The sequence below is a fragment of the Oryx dammah genome, unplaced genomic scaffold, assembly GCF_014754425.2.
Source record: "Oryx dammah isolate SB20612 unplaced genomic scaffold, SCBI_Odam_1.1 HiC_scaffold_3, whole genome shotgun sequence".
Lineage (NCBI taxonomy): Eukaryota > Metazoa > Chordata > Mammalia > Artiodactyla > Bovidae > Oryx > Oryx dammah.
This window is the reverse complement of record NW_024070187.1, coordinates 14661632-14671400: the sequence shown is the minus strand read 5'-3', so window position 1 is coordinate 14671400 and position 9769 is coordinate 14661632. Positions and strand designations below refer to the sequence as shown.

Below are 9769 nucleotides of genomic sequence, written 5' to 3'. Positions count from 1 at the left end.
CCCAAGGACAGAGGAGGCTGGTGGGCTACAGTCCATGGAGTCACAGAAGAGTCAGACACAACTTAGCGACTAAACAACAACAACAATATCCAACAAGGAAGTGTCTGTGCTCTAGTAGGGAAGTAAGTAATATATTTATTAAAGAGTAGCACAAAGGAAGACGGAACCCAAGTAAAATGGTAGGTGTTGCAAGAGGGCATCAGAGGGCAGACACATTGAAACCATAATCACAGAAAACTAGTCAATCTAATCACATGGACCACAGCCTTGGCTAACTCAATGAAAATAAGCCATGCCGTGTGGGACCACCCAAGATGGGTGGGTCATGGTGGAGAGGTCTGACAGAATGTGGTCCACAGGAGAAGGGAATGGCACACCACTTCAATAGTCTTGCCTTGAGAACCCCATGAACAGTATGAAAAGGCAAAATAGGATACTGAAAGAGGAATTCCCCAGGGCGGTAGGCGCCCAATATGCTAGTGGAGAACAGTGGAGAAATAACTCCAGAAAGAGTGAAGGGATGGAACCAAAGCAAAAACAATACCCAGCTGTGGATGTGACTGGTGATAGAAGCAAGGTCCGATGCTGTAAAGAGCAATATTGCATAGGAACCTGGAATGTTAGGTCCATGAATCAAGGCAAATTGGAAGTGGTCAAACAGGAGATGGCAAGAGTGAACGTCAACATTCTAGGAATCAGCGAACTAAAATGGACTGGAATGGGTGAATTTAACTCAGATGACCATTATATCTACTACTGTGGGCAGGAATCCCTTAGAAGAAATGGAGTAGTCATCATGGTCAACAAAAGAGTCCTAAGTGCAGTACTTGGATGCAATCTCAAAAACGACAGAATGATCTCTGTCCGTTTCCAAGGCACACCATTCAATATCACAGTTATCCAAGTCTATGCCCCAACCAAAAACACTGAAGAAGCTGAAGTTGAATGGTTCTGTGAAGACCTACAAGACCTTTTAGAACTAACACCAAAAAATATGTCCTTTTCATTATAGGGGACTGGAATGCAAAAGTAGGAAGTCAAGAAACACCTGGAGTAACAGGCAAATTTGGCCTTGGAATACGGAATGAAGCAGGGCAAAGGCTAATAGAGTTCTGCCAAGAGAATGCACTGGTCATAGCAAACACCCTCTTCAAACAACACAAGAGAAGACTCTACACATGGACATCACCAGATGGTCAACACCGAAATCAGATTGATTATATTCTTTGCACCCAAAGATGGAGAAGCTCTATACAGTCAGCAAAAACAATACTGGGAGCTGACTGTGGCTCAGATCATGAACTCCTTATTACCAAATTCAGACTCAAATTGAAGAAAGTAGGGAAAACCACTAGACCATTCAGGTATGACCTGAATCAAATCTCTTATGATTATACAGTGGAAGTGAGAAATAGATTTAAGGGACTAGATCTGATAGATAGAGTGCCTGATGAACTATGGAATGAGGTTCATGACATTGTACAGGAGACAGGGATCAAGACCATACCCATGGAAAAGAAATGCAAAAAGCAAAATGGCTGTCTGGGGAGGCCTTACAAATAGCTGTGAAAAGAGAAGCGAAAAGCAAAGGAGAAAAGGAAAGATATAAGCATCTGAATGCAGAGTTTCAAAGAATAGCAAGTAAGAAATCCTTCCTCAGTGATCAAAGCAAAGAAATAGAGGAAAACAACACAATGGGAAAGACTAGAGATCTCTTCAAGAAAATTAGAGATACCAAGGGAACATTTCATGCAAAGATGGGCACAATAAAAGACAGAAATGGTATGGACTAAACAGAAGCAGAGGATATTAAGAAGAGGTGGCAAGAATACACAGAAGAACTGTACAAAAAAGAACTTCATGACCCAGATAATCACGATGGTGTTATCACTCACCTAGGGCCAGACATCCTGGAATGTGAAGTCAAGTGGGCCTTAGAGAGCATCACTATGAACAAAGCTAGTGGAGGTGATGGAATTCCAGTTGAGCTTTTTCAAATCCTGAAAGATGATGCTATGAAAGTGCTGCACTCAATATGCCAGCAAATTGGGAAAACTCAGCAGTGGCCACAGGACTGGAAAAGGTCAGTTTTCATTCCAATCCCAAAGAAAGGCAATGCCAAAGAATGCTCAAACTACTGCACAATTGCACTCATCTCACACGCTAGTAAAATAATGCTCAAAATTCTCCAAGCCAGGCTTCAGCAATACGTGAACCAGGAACTTCCAGGTGTTGAAGCTGGTTTTAGAAAAGGCAGAGGAACCAGAGATCAAATTGCCAACATCCACTGGATCATGGAAAAAGCAAGAGAGTTTCAGAAAAACATCTATTTCTGCTTTATTGACTATGCCAAAGCGTTTGACTGCGTGGATCACAATAAACTCTGGAAAATTCTGAAAGAGTTGGGAATACCAGACCACCTGACCTGCCTCTTGAGAAACCTGTATTCAGGTCAGGAAGCAACAGTTAGAACTGGACATGGAACAACAGACTGGTTTCAAATAGGAAAAGGAGTACGTCAAGGCTGTATATTATCACCTGCTTATTTAACTTCTATGCAGAGTACATCATGAGAAATTCTGGGCTGGAAGAAGCACAAGCTGGAATCAAGATTGCTGGGAGAAATATCAATAACCTCAGACATTCAGATGAAACCACCCTTATGGCAGAAAGTGAAGAGGAACTGAAAAGCTTCTTGATGAAAGTAAAAGTAGAGAGTGGAGAGTGAAAAAGTTGGCTTAAAGCTTAACATTCAGAAAACGAAGATCATGGCATCTGGTCCCATCACTTCACGAGAAATAGATGGGGAACAGTGTCAGACTTTATTTTGGGGGGGGTCCAAAATCACGGCAGATGGTGATTGCAGCCATGAAATTCAACGATGCTTACTCCTTGGAAGAAAAGTTATGACCAACCTAGATAGCATATGCAAAAGCAGAGACATTACTTTACCAAAAAAGGTCCATCTAGTCAAGGCTATGGTTTTTCCTGTGGTCATGTATGGATGTGAGCGTCGGACTATGAAGAAGGCTGAGCACTGAAGAACTGATGCTTTTGAACTGTAGTGTTGGAGAAGACTCTTGAGAGTCCCTTGGACTGCAAGGAGATCCAACCAGTCCATTCTGAAGGAGATCTGCCCTGGGATTTCTTTGGAAGGAATGATGCTAAAGCTGAAACTCCAGTACTTTGGCCACCTCATTTGAAGAGTTGACTCATTGGAAAAGACTCTGATGCTGGGAGGGATTGGGGGCAGGAGGAGAAGGGGATGACAGAGGATGAGATGGCTGGATGGTATCACCGACTCAATAGACATGGGTTTGAGTGAACTCTGGGAATTGGTGACAGACAGGGATGCCTGGTGTGCTGCAATTCATGGGGTTGCAAAGAGTCGGACACTACTGAGCAACTGAACTGAACTGAACGGAGCACAAAGGAAAGAAAGGTAAATAACAATATAAAGTGCCAACAGAATAAATTTCATGGGTATAAAACACATGGTAGAGAAAACAGTCATATTTACAAGTTCAAAGGGATGTGTAACCACTAACTGGGTTGGTTTATAAAGGTCTCATGGAAGAAGTGGGACTTGTATTGTGCTCGACAGGATTTCAGTGAACAGATTTTGAATTCTTTCTTCTACAAGAATCATTATGACTCATTTTATTATAACTTTCATTTCACAGACTCATCTTCAAAGATAGAGGGAAGTTTCAAGAAAGTGAAACGAAGTGAAGTGAAGTCGCTCAGTCGTGTCCGACTCTTTGCGACCCCATGGACTGTAGCCTACCAGGCTCCTCAGTCCATGGGGTTTTCCAGGCAAAGTACTGGAGTGGGTTGCCATTTCCTTCTCCAGGGGATCTTCCCAACCCAGGGATCGAACCCAAGTCTCCCACATTGTAGACAAATGCTTTACCATCTGAGCTACCATGCACCATCCATGCATGCATCAAGAAAGGGGAAATAATTGCAAATAATTATAAAATTTGGCATTCCCCACAGTAGAAACTCTGAAACATTATATCCTAGAGACAACCACATCCCTGCTTCTCCTGGGCTCTCCAGCAGTAGTGGTCCCACAAAAATAGCTTCTAAACTCTTACTTTACCAAGGTGGGGAGGGAAAGACATTGTTCATACGGCAGGTACTCTGTCATTGAGTACCACATAATAGTGCGAAGAATTACCCATTATTTTGATCATTATCTGATTCAGTGAACTAATGAGACAGTTGTTTTCAGTACTGCTTTGTATCTTCAAGCAAGAATGGTAGCATCATTTTTCTGCTGTCTGTGGAGGTATCTTACAGAGTGGATGCTAGAAAACTGCTGAGTGTAGACCTGCTTGTCAGTGAAGCAGAGGAGTATACTATTTATTCTTCCCTCCTGTCGGGTCACAGAAAAGTAATAATGTTCTACATCTATCAGCAGAAGCGATAAACCGAGCTGGTGAAAGTTGAGACTCATGGGAGACAAATGAAGACAATTAAACCCATGAAGAAGGAAAATATAATGCTGTGTACTCTTCTGCAGCACAGAGGTAAATTGGGGCAAGTTAGAGGTACATGCAGAGAGGTGAAAAAAGTGGTCATTACATTCAGAATATTAATAGATGAGCCCTCCCCTCCAGTTCATGGCCTGTAAGTGAAAGCAAAACACTCTCTTGGATCATGGGACGGTTTCCAGACTTGGCTCAATTTATATTCAAAATATAAAGTGTAATTTCAAAATATCTTAAATGATGTTTGGCATTTTATTTCATAAAATTATAGTCACCATTATAATTACTCTTCAGATTGAAATTTCAGGAAATCCTCCTTATTTCATTTTCTGTTTTCTACTTCTCACTTTTAATGTCAAATAGAATATTTTTTCTCAACTTGCTATGACTTTGTCAAATAAATTTTCAAATACTATGAGCTCATAAACAGAGGATTCAGACATTTTCAATTATAATGCCAAATCTTTGTTATTATTTCAATGCCAAATAGTTTAAAGTCATTTCCATATGAATAAGTACTGATAATTAAATCCAAGAATTCCACCTTATTTTCTTTTTATAAATAATTATCAGTAAATAAAGTAACATTTCTATACTATTCACATCAGAAATGGAATTATATAAGTGCATTATAAATACAGGGTGTGTTCATCAGGTAGAAATGTGTGAAACGATGCATGTGAGAGTCAGTTAACTATGTAAATTCATACTGCTTAAGTCATTGTGTATAATAGTCATGACTATCGTAAAACACAATCTCAAAAGACAGATAAATGAAAGGCAACAAGGCATTATAATTGCTATTCCAAATTGAAGTAAAATCCTTCATAATTATTGATTGCCTTCTATGTTCCAGGCACTGTAACAGAGAAAAAGATTATTCAGTTCAGTTCAGTTGCTCAGTCGTGTCCGACTCTTTGCGACCCTGTGAATCACAGCACGCCAGGCCTCCTGGTCCATCACCAACTCCCAGAGTTCACTCAAATTCATAAAAGATTAAATATTTAAAAGATTATTAAATATTGCAAAATAGTTAATCCTACAACTTTGAACTTAATAAACTTTGAACTTCATTATATATAGTAGAAAGAGTGTTGGACTGGGTGTCTAAATGTAGCTCTGCCTTTGCCTGGCTCAGTGACCTTTGAAAAGTTACTTAGCCTGTTCAGGATGGGGAACACGTGTACGCCCGTGGCGGATTCATGTTGATGTGTGGCAGAACCAATACAATATTGTAAAGTAATTAGCCTCCAGTTAAAATAAACAAATTTAAATTAAAAAAAAAGTTACTTAGCCTGGGTCTTAATATTCTTAAATATTTTTAAAATATCTATATTTAAATATTTAAAACTATAAACTAGATTATATCTAGTTTGATAAACCAGGTCACATCTAGCTTGATAAACTAGATCATATATAGTTTAATAAACTAGATCATAAAAACCGTGATCACATCTAACTAGATATGATCTAAACTAGATTGTATCTAAATTGCATTGCAGCTCTAAATTCCCATGTTTTTATAAAAGATAAATTTGTCTTTATTTTTCAATAAGTTATGGTTGAATAACATTTTAAGATGAATTAGAAAAATCGGTTAGGCTATGATGTTAATGAAACCATGCTCCTGATTACCATAATTCCCATTTTGACCTAAGTTCTAAAACAGATCATTCCAAGTGCTACTGACCAGCCTTGCAGAAAAATGCTCTGATTCAGGGGTAAGGTGTAGGTGTGACAGAATAGTGAAAATCCAACTAAAAGCACACACTGTGCTGAGGAGAGCACCATAGTTTCATCTTCGTAGACCAAAGAACAACAGTGAGACTCTCTGATTTGGGTTGATTTTCCATTACAGAAACTCATAGGAGTTTTCAGGAATTTGGTGAAAGCCAGAAGGTGAAAGCAGAATCAAGAAAACTGCCCTTCTAGTGGTGGCCTGAAAAGGCTCTGATGGTTCACGAATGGAGATAAAAAGCGACTGAAGGACCTGGGAGAAAGGACATTCTCTGCTCAAAGATGAAAGGTGTGTTCTTTACGTCCTGAGCCGCAGATCCTATAGCCGTTTTTAGGAGCAGAGAAGACACGGTATTGTGCATTATTCAAAGCCAATTTTTGTTTAAACAACAGATATTTATTTTGTGCTTACTATGTGCCTGGCATAATTCTAGCAATGGGGATACAAGAAAAAGTTCCTACCCTGTGGAACTTACATTCTAGTTGGTGAGACAGACAATACTCATTAAAGAAAAACTACGTAAAATAACTTGAGGTGGTGAGAAGGCTATGCGAACTCTGATGTAGTGTAATGGGATAGACAGTGTCACAGAAGTGGGGAAGGGCAGTAATAATGAAGTAAGGCGGTCAGTGAGGCCCCCTCAGAGGAGGAGGCATTTGCGATGAGACGTGAATGGTGAGGTGGCAGTCTTGCAAAGCTGCCCGGGAGACCTATTTTAAGTAAGAAAAAAAGCCCAAAATGGGACTCTTGAGTGTTTAAGGAACAGAAAGAAAGTTCTTGTTTTTTCAGAGCCTATGGGATAAAATGAAAAGGTATCTTGGAGGACTTGAAGCCCATAAAAAAGTGTCTCAATGTTGTTTCAATTGTACTGAGAAGACATTAAAAGTTGTAAGCAGAGAAGTAACATGATTTATGTTTTTAAAAGGTTACTATGGCTGTGGTGTAAACCATATTGTTTGGGAATAAGAAAGGGAAAAGTAAAACATATAAAAATTCATAAAGCTTTTCTTTAAGAGAAAAATAAAATCCAATTTGAAAATGTGAAATATTTGTTTCCTCTATGTGTGTCTGAATGTCAGTTGTCCTAATAAAGGCTTAATAAGGCATATTTGTTATTTGTCTGACCTGTAATCCATGTTGTAAAACACAACCTCCAAGGGGAAGAATGATGTTTAATAATGTCTGAAACAGGGCTCCCAGATGGGCGGGCTGGGTGAGATGTGGGAAAGAAGATTGGAAGGAAGTGGATGATCCATGGACTGGAAATCTCAGCAATCAAAAATACAATTTATGGAAAAGTGCAAAAAGGGGAACCCATGTAATAATTTAACTTATCCTAATAAACTGAAAATATGAAATGATGAGAGAAAATGGATTTGTATTTTCTAGAGACAATATAAACATCTTTTCTTAGTTTACTTAATTTAATTAATCAAGATTTTAAGGGATAGTTAGTACAGGGAAGTAACAGATACAAATAAACATCTAGATTTTTCCATGAAAGACTTGACCTCGTATAACAATCTGCATATGTGTGTTTTTTCCCTAAATACTAAATAACATATCTTCAGGGAAATACTCTACACAAAACAAGAACGATAACACAAAACTGCAAAAGAAATTTCCCATAATTTTATATATCACCAAGAAAATCACTGCTTTTAACACTTTGATTTACGCTTTCCAATCTTTTTCTGTGTATATATATTTTATAACAGGAATTTCATATTGTATATATCATTTTGTTATCTTGCTTTTATCACTTCATGTAAAGACACATATGTTACATTTTGTGCATTTTCTTTTTTTTTCTGTCACAAACCTATGTTAGATTCTGACTAAAACAGTTTTATGCTGTATTCCAACAAAATTGGTTAATGTTTTAGAGAGAAAATCTGGAGAAATGCTGTTTTATAAACAGCTTAATTTTAAATTTATGATTAAAAGAGGAAATTAGTTTCTCTTTCAGCTTAAATTTTATTTAATTATCACTTAGCCACTCATTCTACCTATGTAATATCTTGTATGAATTTGGCACTGTGCAACATCATACACATGGTGGGAAGGGGACTCTCCCAGTGTCCCGACAGGCCTGAGGACCAGATAAGCAGGTCTCTTGTGTTGGTTCCTATGGTACATTTTCACCTAAAAACAATATTATAAATAAGATTTGTCACTTCGGCTAGCTGCAAAGATAGTCCATGATGTACCTAAAATACGAAATTATTCATGGAGAAGTCTGGACTAGCCCATAAATAGTACTAAATTCCTTCTACTAGATTTGGAGACAGCATGGGTTGGTTAGTAGCAGCTGGGACCCATAATAACTAATTCATAGCATTTCTGGATGCATTAAAAAGACAGCAAATAAAAGACATCTGGCACTAAGTATGTACCATGAATGCTAGTTCCTTTTCGTTCCATTAGGAAATGCAATTACTTTTACTTACACTTGTTTCTATGGTATTCTGAAGTGCCAGTAAAATGACCTTTGGAAAATAGGAGCTGCTGTACCTCAGCCATCCCTAGAAGCAGAGCGGGATCCAGAGTAAATCACTCGAGTGTGTGTCCCGTTCATATTACATGTCTGTTCAGGAGAAATCAAGTTAAAGTAAATATTTAGAGCAGCAGTGATGGAAATAAGCATAAACTATGAGAATGTAGGTGAATCATTTTTATACATGCATGAAGAAAGAAGGCACTTTGCCTTGGATATATCCTGAGAACTTAATAAAAATAATAGCAACTGGCACAGTGGTTTTTTTTTTTTTTTCCTACATATGACCTTCTTCTCCTTCTGAGTCACTGTGCCATACTAACAACATTCACCCTAAGATGAGGGGAGGCCAGCAGAAGGCAGTCATGGCTAGCTGACCACCACAGCTCCTCTCCTGAAGGCTTGAGTTGTTTCTGCCTGTCCCAGCTCCTTTACTTTTTCGCGGAGTCATGTGACTGCTGCTAAGTCGCTTCAGTCATGTCCGACTCTGTGCGACCCCATAGATGGCAGCCCACCAGGCTCCTCTGTTCCTGGGATTCTCCGGGCAAGAACACTGAGTGGGTTGCCATTTCCTTCTCCAATGCATGAAAGTGAAAGTGAAGTCGCTCAGTCGTGTCCGACCCTTAACGACCCCATGGACTGCAGCCTACCAGGCTCCTCCATCCATGAGATTTTCCAGGCAAGAGTACTGGAGGGGGTTGCCATTTCCTTCTCCGGTTATGTGACTAATTCTGGCCAATGGTTTTGAATGAAAGCAATAGGCCAAGATAACTAAAAGTCCAGTACGAGTTTCTCATGTTTGTTCTCTTCCTACAGCCACCATGGAGTCATATATTGAAGAGAGAAACAAAACAAGATGGAAGGAACCTAAACTCCTGACTTACTGCTTAATGGAGTGCATCCAGGGGAGTCCACGAACAAAAATATCCACCTTGGATATAGCCTGAGTGAGAAATAACACAGCAGATAGATGGGTACCGCTTGTTTGGGTGGTTGGATTGCGTTTACTAATACACAGCATAAGTGGCCGTTTGGGGA

The 9769-nt window shown here is 39.1% G+C and overlaps 1 long non-coding RNA gene across 1 annotated transcript in view; it reads right to left on the bottom strand.

Annotated features, from left to right (window-relative positions):
* Window positions 1-7631: 7631 nt before the first annotated feature.
* LOC120861719 overlaps window positions 7632-9769 on the bottom strand; it is a 36124-nt gene continuing 33986 nt past the window's right edge. The window contains exons 4-5 of the long non-coding RNA XR_005720591.1: window positions 8749-8821; window positions 7632-8379 (exon numbers count right to left, since the gene is read on the bottom strand). This is a non-coding gene — a long non-coding RNA (uncharacterized LOC120861719). The remainder of the gene's footprint in view (window positions 8380-8748; window positions 8822-9769) is intronic.